This window comes from Bicyclus anynana, chromosome 8, assembly GCF_947172395.1.
Source record: "Bicyclus anynana chromosome 8, ilBicAnyn1.1, whole genome shotgun sequence".
NCBI lineage: Eukaryota > Metazoa > Arthropoda > Insecta > Lepidoptera > Nymphalidae > Bicyclus > Bicyclus anynana.
The window spans coordinates 12195382-12213862 of NC_069090.1; the positions used below are offsets into that span (position 1 = coordinate 12195382).

At 38.1% G+C, this 18481-nt stretch overlaps 1 protein-coding gene across 1 annotated transcript in view; it reads left to right on the forward strand.

The window, feature by feature from the left end:
* Positions 1 to 18481, forward strand: part of LOC112055902 (TWiK family of potassium channels protein 12-like) — a 201118-nt gene that overhangs the window by 89810 nt on the left and 92827 nt on the right. Inside the window, exon 2 of the mRNA XM_052883277.1 lies at positions 6058 to 6089. The gene's annotated coding sequence lies outside the window, so the exon portion shown is untranslated. The remainder of the gene's footprint in view (positions 1 to 6057; positions 6090 to 18481) is intronic.

Consider the following 18481-nt stretch of genomic DNA (forward strand, 5'->3'; position numbering starts at 1 on the left):
GTATCCATGTAAGGTTTAATGCCCAATAAATGACCACGCTGGGCATGCGTCTTGGTCATTCGCAGAGCTGGATTTTGTCGCTGCTGCCCGACACCGGCCTGTGCCATTTATAAAAATCCATCCAGTTGAGAATGGTTATACCGCCATTAGTCGGTCACCAAAGCCTCGTCGGTCAATCTGCAGGGTGCACCACGAGCAGGTGAGGTTGGCAGTTGGGGAGACTGACTGGTACTATCCTCCCTTTGGGGTGTAAAGGGGAGGTTAGTAACTACCACTATCAGATGTCGATTTGTAGCTTAATTATGTACCTACATAACTTAATTTGTCATTTTGTCTGCAAATAGATTTTTTGATTCGTTATCTTTTATTCATTTTCTAGTTAAACAACATTAAAAACCAACAAATTTATTTATCCAGATTTATCAAAGTTATTTAACTTGAACAAGTAATATGCCTTAATAGATTAAACTTATTAAATACTTAGTACACAAACGATTTTCGTCGAAAATTTCCCACTTTGAGGATTAATCCTATAGATTGAATGGATTGAAGTTAACGAAAACTTACTAAGAGGCGGTTTGGCCTTGCTCGTATGCTCTAAGAAAACCTATTAAGTTAATCCCGCTTAACTACGGTCGTATTAAAGGTAGAGATTCCACTAATATTATTAAGTGGAAAAGTTTGTTTCGTTTTAAACCGTTATATAATTTTATTATGCTAGGGAATTTACTTTGCATATAAGGCTTTTGTAAATGAAGCTTAGCTATGAGATAGTGTGAACAAAGCTTTCTGTAGACAGAGAAATGTGTGAGAAAGATGGGCGAAGTGCGTGACATTAAAGTAAGGCAATATACATGGAGATACTGATTAATCTATAGAAAGAAAGAAAGAGGAAATGTTTGTGGTGTTATAGGGAGTAATCTCCGAAACTATTACCATACCATTAGCAAGTCATTTTTTATCCCTGTACTTTAATAATAACGGGAAAAACATGGGTGAAACCGCGTGGCGTCGGTTGGTTGGTTATAAACCAATAAAGCGGTCTGAATTGAAAACTTTGTGGCACTGCCGCAATATTGTATGTTTGTTGTTTTGTTACGGATATAATTTAAAGTTTAATCACTCAGAGAAAATAAATGAAAGGAGACCAAAGGGTTTTATAAGGCGAGAGTAGAAAATGTCTGAAGGGGCAGGTGTCCTGGACTAAATCCACGACACCTTCCCCTTCAGATTCTCAATAAAGGCCAGGCATGATTAATGGAAGAAGCAAGGGAGATAAGCACGGATGGTAGAAGGACCCCTACGGGAATAAGGCGTGGTATTGACTCTTGATTTTGTAACAAAATCGTGTCATGAAATTGAAAGCGACTGTGACCACAAATAATATGATTGTTTTACCCGCATGAAGGCGTGAAGCACATAAACATCAGTATGTGATTCATTCGGATTTAAATCGAGTGTTCTATGTACGAGTATATTCTCAAAGGCACGAAGGGAAGTGGACGGTGCGGGTATGCAAACTATGTTAACTCGAGCATGGCACTTCCTTGCGCGCTTTCCTGCTTCTGTTGTGAGATATGCAGAATGGTAACGTTGGTTTGAACTATATATTATAAGCGCTATGGAGAGCTATGATAGCCCAGTGGATATAACCTCTGCCTCCGATTTTGAACGGCGTAGATTCGAATTCAGTCCGGGGCATCCAACTTTTCAGTGATGTGCATTTTAAGAAAATAAATATCACGTGTCTCAAGGTGAAAGAAAAACATCGATAGGAAACCTGCATACCCAAGAATTTTCTTAATTTTTTAGGTGTGTGAAGTGAAATGCGGACTCGCAGAGGCAGACAGAGGGGTTAGGCTTATAGTCCTATTAGCCTAACCCCTCTCAACAGTGAGCTGAATATGGGTTGTTAATGAATGATGATTTTATAGATAATGTTACAGATCGAAACATCAACCTAAGCCCACCTACCCATTTGAACATCGTAGCAACTAGCGCCCAAGTTGGCGTTAAATAGTCTCGTGGTTGTACTTCTTTTGAAAAACCTTAAATAGTCGGTTTGCGGTATCTAGTAAAATATAAATCAGCGGGTCCACATCACCCTGCGGGTAAATATAATTACATCCAATAATTAAAATAAACAAAGTTGTTTAGATTGGTTAGTGGAGGAATGTTTAAGCGATAGCAATTATTAAATGGTTGTTTATATGAACTGTTTTAACTCATCAACTCATTTCATAATAGGTTTACTAGCTGACTCGGCAAACGTTGTTTTGACTTCAAAATTATTTTTAGGAAGTTAAAAAAAATTTGGATGGACAACTTTACAACTTCAATATTATCAGCCCACTGGAGGGCGGCTTTGCGGCTTTTATGAGTTATATGTGTGACTAACGGGCACCCGCGACTTCGTCTGCGTGGAATTCAGTTTTCACAAATTCCGCGGGAACCATGAATTTGTCCAGGATGAAAAGTAGTGTATGTATTAATCCAGACTAAAATCTATTTTCATTCAAAATTTCAGCCGCATCGCCGCAAAATTGACAAAGTTTCATAGAATTGATCAAAAACCTTCCTTAGCGGATGCCTACGTTATATATAATATCTACCGGCATGCCAAATTTCAGCCCGATCCGTCCAGTGGGCTATGCGTTGATAGGTCACTGTGATCAATCAGTCAGTTACCTTTGAGTTTACTAAAAATTGCTTAGACGAAAGAAAAGCTCAGTATTACATAGCCTGACCTAGGACTCGAACTCAGGACTTCGTGATCCAAAACCACTGCATCAATTTTCTATTCTATACAAGTTAGCCCTTGACTACAATCTAAGTGAATGATGCAATCTAAGATGAAAGCGGGTTAACTGACTGTTAGGAGGAGGATGAAAGTCCATACCCCTTTTGGTTTTTACACGCACTACACGGAACGCTAAATCGCTTGGCAGTAGGGTGGTAACTAGCCACGGCCGAAGCCTCCCACCAAACAGACCCAGACCTCAAACGAACGAAGAAGATCTCAAACGGGGATCGAACCCAGGACCTCCGTTTTGTAAATCCACAGCGCAAACCTCTGCGCCAATGAGGCAATATATAATTTTATAACGATGCAGTTGTAAAATTATACATTTCGTCATAATAAAGGTGGTGAAGCACCATAAACTAGATGAGAAATACCTAACATAAACTTTTTATTACTCTCCATCTGACACCACAATACTTTTCCTACAGAGGTCTGTGTTTTGCAAAATTATGAGCAAATAAAAATATAAGAAGGGACGTAAACGGTAACTTTATTTAAATTAGGGTCATCACCGTAATAAGTGTTTAAACTGACGAGACTTGGAACCGGTAGTAAAAGGGCGTGGATTAAGCTGCGGCAAATTAAATGTCACTTGGTGTTCTGTGCAGACTCAAGACAATACTGTCTTAAGACCGTCTCCTTGATTTCTGGCGCGACGCTTCGGCGCCGCCGCTTACGTCACGGTCACTTGCACACGAGCCCTAAGCGGCGCCTAAGCGCCTACTCCCCAATCGACTTAAAATCTTATTTTGAATGTAATAGACTACTTTAGCATGAACAAGTTTATTGATATACAACCTTTGTTAATTTCCAGAGGATTTGAATGAAGAACACGGTCAATCTAGTTAATTATTTTAGTTTAATTACGTCATCCGTAATAGTGATTTGTCGCAGTGACTAAAAAATACCCGCTGTCAGTATTTGTGTAACGTCTTTATTTTCAAACTTTTTTTTTTATTCTTTACAAGTTAGCCCTTAACTACAAACTCACCTGATGGTAAGTGATGATTCAGTCTAAGATGGAAGCGGGCTAACTTGTTAGGAGGAGGATGAAAATCCACACCCCTTTCGGTTTCTACACGGCATTGTACCGGAACGCTAAATCGCTTGGTGGTACGTCTTTGCCGGTAGGGTGGTAACTAGCCACGGCCGAAGCCTCCCACCAGCCGGAGATCGAACCCAGGACCTCCGTCTTATAAATCCACCGCGCATACCACTGCGCCACGGAGGCCGTCAAAAAAACCGTGGTAATTGAGTGGTTAAGTCTGTTACATAAAGCTTTAGCTTTTAGCGACGTCTGTTCGGCATTTATGGTTATATAAATGCCGATACCCGCAATTTTTTTACTGATATTTATTTCTTACGATCTTGATGAATATAATAATCTTCATTTAAAAGCTTTAAAATCTATCCAGCAGATTTCCGCTATGGGAAAATTAGATTAGACATTTTATTTATATTAGTAGTAGAGCTTTTTGAGATAGAGAACATAAGGTAGAAAAGGGTAGAGTAGGGGGTAGGGTAACATAGGGATAGGGAAGAAGTGCACATAAGGCAAAGCAAAGCTTGACCGTTAAATTGTGTATAGACATAAAAATTTTCGATGTTTGGTTCTGCGAGATTCTGGTGAGTTTAAATTTTAAATTTGTCTTAAGTCTTAATTTATATTTGTATGGTTTTAACGACATTGTCGTGTCTGCAGTCTGTCACATCATTATTCGAACAAAGCAAGTCTAATTAACTGTGATTCGTCAGAAAAGGGGTTTTATAATTTAATAGCTAATAACTTAATTCTCATCTTCCTTTTTCATCACTGACTGAAAAAAAAACCTGAAAAAAAGACTTTTTTGTATAGGCAGGTATCTACATAATTAATGTCAGTAGCTACGTATTATTTGGTTAATTTATTTTATAGATAATAATTATTATTATTATGTATTTTTTCTGATAAAAAGATGCTAGATTTCAGTTTAACATTGTACTATTTATTTAATAACTTAAGGATAAATCTATAGCTTCATTAAATTAATATTGATTCTACAACTATTTTAGTATCAATAGCTGAAGAATCAATATTATCTCATCAAGCATCAAGTTATTTAATTAGGCAGTCGCTCTGTCAGTTGTCTGATGCCGTAACTAAATTGACTTAAATCTTGTAGAATAACTTACGTTGACTTAATACACCTAATTATATAGACCAGATAGTGTCCGGGACCAACGACTTAACTTGCTTTCCGAGACATGGGAATGTAACACCATTGAGTATTCCGAGCTTTTTACAGAAAATTTCTTAGAAGAAAGAAAACCTCAGTATAACGGCAAACTCGAACGCAGGGCCTCGTGATCTAAAGCCATGTAGACTAACCACTGCACTATCGAGGCAGTTGTCATAAATATTACTAATTTGTTATCTGTTATATAAAATTCTTAAAGAAATTAAAAATCACGTTCTCAAACAGTGAAGTAAACCTCCATACCTGAGAATTTTCTTAATTCTCTATGTGTGTGAAGTCTACCAATGCGCATTGGGCCAGCGTGGTGGACTTTTGGCCTTACCCCTCTCATTCTGATAGGAGACTCGTGCTCAGCAGTGAGCTGAATATGGGTTGATTATGATGATAGTGATGATAAAAAATTCTCGAATTCCCCAAAAACGGCTGGACCGATTTTTATAAAATTTCTTGTGCATATCGGGAAGGTCTGTAATCAACTAACATATATTTTTCATACAAGTAAATGAAAAGACCCACCCCCCCACCACTCACCCACCTCAAAATATATATTTTTTTTGTAATTATTTTTAATTTTTTATTATGATTTAGCACTGAAAATTACGTACCTACTACTCGAAATTTTTTCCAGTCTACCTCCAACTCCTTTCTCTTAATAGCGATAGGACAATGATAGGTCAGCCCTTATACATTATTTAAGATAAATGAAAAATGAAAAAGGAAAAAAAATACATTATGTGAACTACTTGTAATAAAATAAAACATTCTTTATTGCACAACAAATAATAACCCAAAATGACGAAGCGTACAATTTTAGCGTATAAAAATATTTCATGCTCAATTGTGTTGCATTTTCAATGACTTCAATGTTTTTGCGCTTATTAAAAATGTTTTCCTACTGAATATTTGGAATCGTTGTTATGCAGAGTCCGTTTAATTTATAACCCTAAAATAAAAGGAAAAATTTCATATGAATTTGTATCAGAATTTTTATGATATTTGTCGTTTTTTTTGTTCCAGATTTGTCCTGATGAAGAAGTACTCGTGTACAGGTACGATCACTTTTAAATATTCTCACGACTAGACTAGACACGACTGAAGCCTACCACCAACTTAGTACAAAGCAAATGTTGAAAATATAAAATACTATAATCGTATCCAAAAACTCTCTGATCAATTAAACTGCCTTATGGCTAATCTTAGGCGATTCCGAAGTCTCACAAATGTTTTCAATAGTACAGTGAATGGGGGTTTTCACCTCTGTTTTCGTTGAACCTCCATCGATTTTTATGAAAATTGGTAAGTAGATAGAGGATACCTGTAATGAAACGCCACTTGCTAGTTCAATACTGATTATTTATTGTCATACCCTCACATACATTAATGTTTAATATTTTATGTTAACAATACACTACATCTTTCCCCTTTTCAATAAAAGAGAAACATTTATTCATTTACAACAATTACAATATCATATTAATTATTTTCCTTCCTTCTTATAATGTTTACTAGAAAAGGAATCATAATACATCTAAACATTATTAAATCAATACTTATTATAATCATAATCCAGGATTAGGAATATAAGTATAGGTACAGTGATAAAAAAAAAATACAATATTTATATTTTTACCCCATACACAACAATACGATTTCATTTTAATAATTCTTTACATGCATATAATATAATAATTCCGATTACAATTTTCTATAATTCTCTTTTACATTCACATTTTTAATTTTTAATTTTTTTTTTTTTTTTTTTAAATATTTTTCAGACCGAAATTCTAGTACTTACTATAAATAAACCATGCAACTAAACATAAAATACCTACATGATGCGTAAACTCAACTGAAATAAATACCTATTCAGGCTGTATTTTTATTTTGCGCATTCAACCGAGCCTGTCTCCTTGTACGAGTTAACGGACGCGTATGTATTGAAGCATCTTTCGAGTCCCCGAAGTGTTCCGCAGACCTAGTATCCACATCACGAGTTTGAATATTTGTCGGAGCCGTTTCAGATTTAACCGCCCCGGTACCGCTTGTACTCGCTCCAGTTTTATCGCCCTCAGCGAATCTCCCGTCTGTCGCCCGCTCGTACTGTTCTTGGCCCTCTTTTATATTTTGCCTACACACTAAATGACGCCGATTACGTCGATATCTACGTCTGACTTGATCCTCTACGATATACGACCTGGGTTCCGCGGCCGGCTGAATAATTTTTGCGCTCTTTCGGTTCTTACCGTCTATGATCACCACTTTATCGTCAACACGCAGAGGTCGAAGATGTTTCGCGGCACGACTATCATAATAAATTTTTTGTTTATGTTGTTGGTCCAACACGGCATCGTGATTCTTTTTGCGATCGACAATATCATTAAACAATTTATGATGTGTTGGCAACCGCGTATTTAACCTCCTACCCATAAGGATCTGCGCTGGGGAGTCTATGTTTTCCCGCGGTGTAGTCCTGAGGTTTAATAATCCTATGTAATAATCTTTTCCCGAATCGAAACTTTTCTTTATTAAATTTTTTACCGTACGGACGCTGCGCTCACTTTTACCATTACTCTGGGCATACAAAGGTGAAGACGTCACGTGTTTAATATCCCATGTACTAAGAAAGGTTTGAAATTCCTTCGAGCAGTAAACTGTTGCATTATCTGTGATCAATTCATTGGGAATTCCGTATCTAGCAAATTGCTCCTTCATAGCCCTTATCACAGAATTACTATTTACCGACGTCAATTCATTAACTTCAACGAAGTTCGAAAAATAATCTACTAGGATAAGGAAATTCTTTTTTCTATATTCAAATATATCTGAGCCTACCTTGAGCCACGGCACGTCGGGAATGGCGTGCGGCAACATCGGCTCCCGGCGCGGCGCGGGCGCGTACCGCTCGCACATGGCGCACGCGCGCACGGCGTGCTCGATGTCGCGGGACATGCCTACCCAGAACATCACCTGGCGCGCGCGCCGCTTGCAGCGGTCGATGCCTAGGTGACCCTCGTGAATCCTTTCTAGCATCTCGCGCCGTAGTGCTGCCGGTATATATAATAAATAATCCTTAATTATCAATCCATCTACATACTGTAGACTTTCACGATACGACCAAAATATCCTAAGATTAACTTTCACTTCGTATTTATTTTTAGGCCAACCGTTTACTATATATTTCACTAAGTCTCGACATTCGTCATCATTAGCTACGCTTTCTTTAACTAAACTCAATTTTTTATCACTAAACTGCAAATTACTAATCATAAAACAAGTTTGTGCTTCAATGTTTTCATTTAACTTTTCGTACATGCATTCCGGTAACGGGGCCCTAGATAAAGTATCTGCAATATACATATATTTTCCAGGAGTATATACGACCTTAAAATCATACCTCTGCAGTCTAAGCATCATACGCTGTAATCTAGCCGGAACGGAAGATAACGATTTTTTAACTATCGATTCTAGCGGTTTATGGTCACTCTGTATGGTCACGTCGCGTCGCCCTAAAATATATTGATGAAACCGTTCACACGCAAACACAATTGCTAACATTTCTTTTTCTATTTGTGCGTACCGACGCTGCGTCTCAGTGAGCGTGAGGGATGCGAACTCGACCGGGCGCCCCGACTGCAGTAACACCGCGCCGAGGGCCTCCGCGCTGGCGTCCACCGAAAGTACAACCGGGAGCTCCGTACTATACAATGCGAGCACTGGCGCTGTTGCAATTTTTGTTTTTAATAACTTCACCGCCTCCGAATGCACCGAGTCCCATACCCATTCAGCATTTTTTTTAAGTAAACTTCTAAGCGAAGCCACCGCCTGTGAATAATTAGGTACAAATTTTGAAAGGTAATTAATCATACCTAAAAACCGCTCTAATGATTTTCTATCACTGGGCTCGGGCATTTCCAGAATAGCTTTAACTTTGTTAACATCCGGTCTCATGCCCCGTTCATCGAAAATATGTCCTAAATACGTTATCTCATTGACCCCAAATTTACATTTGTCTTTATTAAATCTCATTCCTATTTCGCGCGCCCTTTCTAATAATCGATTCAATCGTAGATCATGTTCCTCCCGAGTCTTACCCCAGACCACGATGTCGTCTATGAATGAGTCGACTCCCTCCAGATCTTCCAGGTGCTGACGCACTCTCGCGTGGAATATTTCTGGTGCACAGCTTATCCCGTAGGGTAGTCGCAAGAACTGGTACCTGCCGTGAGGGGTGCTGAACGTGCACAGGTCCGCGCTAACGTCGTCCAGCTGGAGCATCCAGAAGCCGCAGCGCGCGTCGAGCACGCTGAAGCAGCTCGCCCCGCGCAGTCTCGCCGCGAGGTCGGTCACCGTGGGTAACGTGAAGTGCGCACGCCGGATCGCGCGATTTAACTGCCGCGGGTCTAAACACACGCGTATATCCCCATTTTTCTTCGCTGTTATTACTATAGCGTTTACCCATTCTGTTGGATGCTGTACCTTGCGAATTACACCCAGCTGTTCCATGCGCTGCAACTCACTGTGGAGTTTCTCTCGGAGACCTAGTGGTATTTTCCGCGACGGACATATACTGGGTTGCACCGTTTTATCTATAACTATCCTATGTATACCAGGCAATTTCCCGATACCCGAAAATAAATCTGAATAACTTTTGTCTATATCTAAGTTATCTATTCTTTGTATTAAGCCCAGTTTTACACAAGCACTCAATCCTAATATATTTTGACATTGCATGTTACATACAACAAACTTCAGATTATAAAACACTTCCTTATATTTAACAGATAGGTTACATTGTCCTATTATCGGCACAATGTTGCCGGTATAAGAGTGCACTCGCCCAGTGTAAGGGCTCAATTTTTTGTAACTAAGACCTAGATTCAAATAATCTAATTTAGACAATATATTCAACATCGAACCGGTATCTAACTTAAACTTTAACTTCTTACCATTACCAAACTCCAATAAATCTGTCCATTCCTTCGACCTTTTCCTATCACTTTCACAGTTACCTATCACATTCACAAAGATTAGTTCATCATCAGACCCTTCCGATTCAATACCCTCACTTAGGTTGTGCACCCTCTTCCCTGGCATTCTACATACCCTTGAAAAATGACCCCTGCCCCTGCAGGTGTAACAGGTCGCGTGAGCCGCTGGACACCATTGCACTTCACAAAACTCACTACCACAACGCTGACACGCGCGGGCCCCTTGGCGCGCGGCCCCGCGCTCGCGGTCACGAGGCCCGGGGGCGGCGCCGCGCCACCAGCCGCGCGCGCGCCTCGCCGCCGGCACTCCGCCGCGGTCCCGACTCCGGCCGGTCTGGCCGCGCCCGGCCACTCCGTCCACACGAACGCTCGAACTCGCCTCTTCTATTTGCTTACTCTCATGCCTCGATATCTCATCGGCCTCACAGATTTGCATAGTCTTCGTGAGATTTAGATCATCAGTCCTCAGTAGACGATCCCGAACGACGTTGTTAGAAATGCCACATACTATGCGATCTTTGATTAAGTCGTCTGTGAGATGCTCAAACTTGCAATCTTGACTGAGCAATCTGAGCGCGGTAACATATTTTCCTATCGGCTCACCCTCGCATTGATTTCTCGTAAAAAATTTAAACCGTAACATTGTAACATTAGTTTTCTTTGTTCCAAAATGAGTATCAAATTTACTTTTAAGACATTTCACGTCCTCTGCACTTTCCTCTTTACCATACGTGAAGGTCGAAAATATCTCATAACCCTCTGGCCCGATGAGATTCACTAACAAGCTGGCTTGTACATCTAGTGGTTCCTTAATCGTCCCCGATGCTTTTAAAAAAATCTCGAATTGCTTCCACCATTTTGTCCACGCGTCCGCTCGCGCGGCTGGACTGCCATCGATGTTTAACTCAGCCGGTGGGCGAGCGTGCTCCATTTTACCGTAATACAAACTTGCATTAACGTCACTTACGTTAAATCTTCACTTATTTCAATAATTCACTGCCTCAAACTTCTAAAAACTAATTAAATAACTCGCACCGCTGTCACCATGTAATGAAACGCCACTTGCTAGTTCAATACTGATTATTTATTGTCATACCCTCACATACATTAATGTTTAATATTTTATGTTAACAATACACTACAGAAACAAAAGTAACATAGTGCCATCTTGCGCTTTTGCCCTAGGGGTGGATGCCACCACTTCTCGGAGGTGAAGATTATTATAATAAAAATAACCCCAGAAGTCGATAGAAAGATAAATTGTAAGCTAAATTTGTAATATATAGTTTTTGGAATAAATCAATATTTTTTGAGTTAATATAGATCAAAGATTTCGTGATAAAAATACATGTTTTTAGGCGGTTTTAATGGCCAGAATGGTTAAATTTACATTTTTTCCCATTTTCGTGTGTACGTGTCACTTTTGAAGTAGAGGGTAAAACATACTTGATCCCAAATTTTCATCTAAATCTATGAAGGTTCAACGAAATCGGAGGTTGGGGCTAGTTTTGTCCTACAATAACTGTACTACAGTTAAATATAGATAAAGTAAACCAGTCATCCAGGTCCACTCATCGATGTTTTTTGAAAGCAACCGTCCCTACAGGTGGGTGGCGAGTTCGTTTATCGTTTCTAGTTATCGACATCGCTCTCATCTCGTTCAGCGGTTGAACCGTAAAAGGTAACAGACAAACCGGTAAACTTAATTTCATATTTATAATATTAGAATGTATTAGTATAGATAGTCTATAGATTATTAAGATATTGGGTATTTCAAAAGCGAAATACCCAATATCGGCCTTTTAGTAGGTTAAAATACTTAGCATGAAGATCATTCTAATACCCCTCACATAAATAAGGTGGGGGTCACAATTACTCCGCTCGTTTTAAGGATAAATAGCATTCGAAAGGTAATGAATTGGAGCAGTTAAGATTGTAATGAGAGGACCGGTAAACCAGACTCATTTATAAGATTTATTTATAATATTAAAACTGGAAATACCGTTTTGTATAATATTTACGGCAAATTATGGAAGTATAATATTTTGCATATTGTATAGAAGCATATAATATGTATATATATATTATAGTATTTATAATCAGTTATATATTATGGCAATTATATTAAGTAACGTGATATATTATATTTTTCCAATCCTTTTCCATATAAAAATATGAAATACCTACGAGTGAAAATGTGATACGTACATGTAAATTTAGTCCCGAGAATTTCACACCCATGTGATAGAGTTCGACTAAATTTTACTAGCCGAGGTCAGAATCTATTTTAAAATGAAATTTGAAACTTTATTAAAGCCTCGAATAAAGTACAAAATAGTACGAATAGCTGGCTTTTAATAATGGAATATAATATTTTATAGAGAAGTATGTACGCAACATATTTAAATAACCCTCTTTGCAGTAGAGTAAAAAGAGTTTTATTTCCCGTCATTTCCCGTCATATACATAATTATATTTCCACTTTGCATACCTTATTAATATTATATATGATTCCTTTTGCCTTGCAACTTTTCGTTTTAATCACAATCAACCCATATTCGGCTAACTGCACAGCTTGAGTTTCCTCTTAAAATGAAAGGGGTTAGGCCAATAGTCCATCACACTGGCCCAATGCAGATTGTCAGACTTTACACACGTAGAGAATTTTCATTAAATTTTAAAAATTCTCACTTACTAACGATGTTTTTCCTTCACCGTTTGAGACATGTGATATTTAATTTATTAAAATGCACACAACTGAAAAGTTGGAGGTACATGCCACGGGCCGGATTCGAACCCACACCCTCTGGGCCTCTGAAATCGGAGGCAGATGTCATATTCACGGCTCTCTCGTTTTAATTTAATTCATAATAATTACATGCATGTAGGAAACAGCATATGGGGCTCGAAATGGTAATGAATATTGCATGGTAGCTAAAGGGTATAAACGTCAAAGATGTTCTGCATATCTGAATTTCTATGGCCTTCTCAAGGCCTCCGGCGAGCAGATATTTATAGCAATATATGTTGACAGATATCCAAAATGTGGTCAAGCGTAAACGTCTAACCAAACCACAAACGACCATAACATGAAATTTCAGATAATATTTCATCCTAAGGTGCTATTTCCATAGATAAGAGAATAGGATGTTCGCCTGGAGTGCTAAAACAAGAAGTTTTTTTGCATATAGACAGTTTATATGCCTAGAAAATCATAGATTAGCAGCGTCATGAGAAAATATGATGAAGGTCAGTACCCTTATAATAGGGAAGTTCTCTGAGAGTCAGTTTTTCAATTTAATGATGAATTAAATAAAACTGCCCCTGCATTCTGTAATATCTATGATGTGATATCATGGCTCATTTCCATGGCTAATTCGTTGTTAGTGACATTTTAATTTTGGCATTGACGAGTATAAAATAGCGGAATCACACTCCTGGCACTACCTAACAGAAAGTGGTCTACATAATTGAAATCGCTGGCGTAATGAACTTAAAATTCGGCTGTGATAGCTAAAACTCGAATGGGAAAAGCTAGTCCACCTATATTAAATATCAGCCTAATAAAAAAAGATTCCAAACAGCAATAAAAATGTGAGAAAGTAAATAATAATATTAAAGAATTAAAATGTATTCTTACGAACTCGGGTTCGAGGATTTGGAATTAAACACCTGATGACTCGTATGAGACCTTATTCCACTCATTAATCCGAGTATCACTATACACACTTCAAAACCGTAGGCAATTATTATCCGAAATCGTAGCCGAGTTCACTATTGTTCACTTGTATCGCTTAATATTACTTCGCTGAAGTTGATCTCTGTAAGTCAAATGACACGAGCGTCGCATCGGTCGTGTATTTATACCCATTACAATGCTTCTAGAGTAGACTATTCTGGGCTAGCAACACGCGTCTTGTTTATTCCACGAAATTCGACATAATAACAAAATATAAGCGATAACAACAACTCAAGTTGTAACAACTCGAGTGATTATGAACCCTATTGTCTCTAGGTCTAGTAATTGGGTTCTCCGTAACAATAATTTTTTTTAGAAATTAATATCGACTTTAAAATGGGCTGTCAAATTTGAAGAATTCACTCGCCTTCTCTATGATTCCCACTACGGGAGCATAGATTTGTTATTGTGAACTACCTCATTTCAAACAATAGAAAATAATTTTCCATATCAGTACTGGTAAGTGTGAACCATAGTCCTAAAAATGTAGTAAAACGTACAACAAAGTATCGCTAAAACTTAACTGGCAATCAAGGAAATTGGCCTTAACTAATGTTAGTTCGACAAAAGATCTAAAGTTGCTTCCAAATAAACACATTAAGGATAGTTTCAAACTAATTAGTGTGGCATTAACTATTTGCTTATTAGTGGAAGTCTTACTTTGTTATTTAATCATGTTGGTAATGACCCAATCATTCCTCCAGGATTGTTGTTAATAGTTATTTGCACGCGACTTTGTCCGCGAATTCCTGAAGTTTCTAACTTCAAAGAACAGACTTTCATACAACATACTATAGATGGTCCGCGGGGGCCGGGAGAGGGGTAGCGATGTCCCGCGCGCACAACTTCATACATGCGCAGTCCTTCCCACTGCCCCACACGGACAACTTCACACCCGCGCAGTCCCCTCCCGTCGCCCGCATATCATGGGAGTGTCATCAACGACCTTGCCAAGCCATAGTACAGTATTTTCTGTACTATTTTTTTGTTTTTTTTTTTTACTACTCATTTTAGTATTGTGGTAGCGTGTTTCAGTTTCGGCTGTGCTGTTTCCGTCAATAAGCCAGTCAGTTAATTTTTTGGTTTCTAAAATCATTAAGGTAACAATTAAGGTAGGCGTTTTAATACGATACCGCACCGAAGTTTTTCCAAAAATCAATGTTAGTCGAGGTATGTATTTGTGACAAATTTACCCTGTTTAACCCCCAACGCAAAAAGAGGGGTGTACAGACAAATAGATAGACCGACAGACACGTCAAACTTATAGTTTGACGTGTCTGTCTGTCTATCTATCTGTCTGTTAGTCTGTCTGTGGTACGGATGATATTCCACATAGCTAACGAACGGATGAAGCTATTTCAATTTTTGTTGAAATCGCTTCGTCGCTTCAAGATAAGAGAGGAAATATCTACCCAAGTATGCAAAGACAAGAAGACGACTTACAGGAACGGGAACTAAGCGGGTGTAACAACAGGACATCTTTTAGGTTAGATAGAAAAGTAAAAATATAGATCTTCGTTTTAGGATAAGGAAAATAAACTAAAAGCCCTTTAAATGTAATCTTTTGCGTCAAATGTGTCGAGGGTGCCCTAAAAGCGTCATTTGTCATTTTGTAAACGATTTGCTTCCACTATGATATACTTTAGGGCCTATCGAGACACGACAGGGTCAAGGCTTCCGGATATCGGGTCGATAAGAAAATTTTGTCTCAGAAATTCCCTGTATTTTTAATCGACCTTATAAGAAATAAGTGATTCATCTGTATTTATAAATATACGAATATGAGTATTTATTCCCGTTTTCCTACGGGAACGGAAACCACGCGGGTAAAACCCCGTGGCGTCAGCTAGTGTCACATAAATATTTATTCGACCGCAATTTACTAAAAGCTACTGCGTCTACGTCCAATACGTACGATGCGGATCAGTGGACAACTACGTTTAAATAGAATTGAAGGTAATATTTTTTTTTAAGAATTCCCGTAATTTAAAAATATAGATCCAACTATTTCAAGGAACAATTTTTATTATGGCAGCAACATGGTCGAAATATTTGGATAGTTTTTAGGGAACTGACACAGAAAGAAAAAGGTCTCGCTGTGTTCTCTTACGTCTAGATTACTGGCCCAGTTAACTTACCTACTCCTACGTTTGACGTCCTCCGTGGCACAGTGGTATGCGCGGAGGATTTACAAGACGGAGGTCCTGGGTTCGATCCCCGGCTGAGTTGATTGAGATTTTCTTAATTGGTCCAGGTCTGGGTGGTGGGAGGCTTCGGCCGTGGTTAGTTACCACCCTACCGGCAAAGACGTACCGCCAAGCAATTAAGCGTTCCGGTACGATGCCGTGTAGAAACCGAAAGGGGGTGTGGATTTTCATCCTCCTCCTAACAGATTAGCCCGCTTCCATCTATGAATGCATCATCACTTACTATCGGGTGAGATTGTAGTAATCAAGGGCTAAAGAATAAAAAGAAAAAAATATTAATTCAGGGAACAATTTTTATTATGGCAAAAACAGGGTCAAATATTTGGATAGTTTTCAGTGAACTGACACTGAAAGAAAAGCTGCCTTCGCTTATGTCTAGATTACTGGCCTTGTTAACAAATCTACTCCTACGTAGATTCTGTAAAGGGTGTTTCAACTCTAACAGACTTGGAGGGGCTTTAGTCATATATATTTAAAACCTCAAACATTTTAATGGGAAATGGCTTATCTCCGATTAAAGGCGGATTAACTTTCATCTCTATAATATTAATTTGTTGGATACGAGTAATTCAAGTGAATGCTAATTTTATTCATGGCTACGTAGCCATACGTAACACGTGGCACCCGTAACGAGCCGTATAAATATTTACGGAAATATGGAAGAATATTTAATTTTATTACGACGTGGGATAGTAGAAGATTGCTTTCACAATGAAAGCGACGAAAAGGAAGCAATACGCAATATTTAATCATTCGTGATGTAAATTAAAGAAAGCCCCATCAAAACATCTTTACAAGTGCCATAAAAGTAAAATAAATGAATATATAAAAAAGTCAGCTTTCATATATTTGCTTAAAAAGATATAGTATTATTATCAAAAGTGTTAGAAAGTGCTCAAATAAAAAGTCGGTTTACTGACGATAGTTGAACGTGACAACGTCATAAGAAAGTACTGATGGAATCGTTGCATTTTTCAAAAGAAAATGTTCGTTTTTCTAAAATACTGCTTAATAATCTTCATAGACCAGAATATAATTTTATTTCTTGTAAAAAATGTTGGCAACCCTAGATCGAGGGAACGACGCATGACGTCATCTTTTTTCGAGTATGCAGCCGGCTTTATTGAATTATAAGACGTTGTCACGTCAAAAACAAATTTTAGCCAAATCGCTTCAGTAGTAGCGGCGTTAAAGGGTAACAAACATCCATACAAACTTTCGCGTTTATAATATTAGTAGAATAACAGAATTTTGGAAATATATTTCATGTACAGAATTGACCTCTCTACAGATTTTTTTTTAAAAAAGATATAGATAAATGATGAAGGTTAGGCCAGCACAAGCTCTCGGTCTACTCTTCCTGGAAACATTCTGTATGAATCCAGTAGATACATAAACTACGAAGTGACTCGCAACTCGCAGATTCAACAGGAATTAATTCCCGCGTCAATAACAGCAGTATGGTTGACGCGAATAATTCAACTTAATGTTAATTTTATTCATGATCCCGTGTGTAACACGCGAAAACAACCCGTTTGCTCGTGCTCGTATTTACGGAACAAATATGAAAGAAGGTCCGCCGACATGGGACTCCATGGCAATGTTTGGTTGGCATCTCGTTTTTACATTAAAATAGTGAACATTTAAATGCGTAAAGGATATAATTTTTTTTTCTCAGGATTTGATTTTTCTTTTTAATTAAAACATTTTTAGATTTATCAAACATAACTGTATAATTCCATCAGCCAAATCATCAAAATCAGATGCGTCTTTACCTATAGTGCAAGGGGTGCGTCGCACTCAGGCGCCGCGATCTCAGGGGCGCCCGAGCACCACTATTTTGTCTTCGAATTAAACTTTTTTTTTAAGTTGTGTTCAGTTATTTATGTTTTGTTAACCTTTACATCCATAAAGTTAATTTTATTCGGGTAATTCCAGTTGGTGTTACATAACTTACATCTATCTTTCCAAAATAAAACTATCACAGTTTGGCATTGGCAACATTGGCCTAACTCTCATTCTGAGAGGAGACTCGAGCTTAGCAGTGAGCCGAATATGGGTTGATAACGAAGTGTGGCCACTGATCCGCATCGTGCGAATTTTATCTACCGTAAAATTAAAAATCCGTTTGATGCGATGCGTCCGATAAGTACGATGCGGATATGGATATGAACCAAGGTTATTCAGCTTTATAATAACGTAAATTATTGATTGAAATAGACACAGGACGGCACTTTGTAGGACGTTTATCGGTCATCGATGTGTTGCTTTGTATATATTTTATAACTAATAGTTATCCATTTACCGTCAATCATCTACTTAGTCCATCAAATATAAACAGTATACATAAACAGGGTGCTTGGGACTAATATTTTTTAACTAAAAAATATTTTTTTTTATGTTTTCATACAAAGTAATTCAAATAATTCCGAATAGGTATATATATGTAACACAGGCCTTTAACTATCCTTGCATTTATACGTAAAACTTGGCTACGTTATAATTAC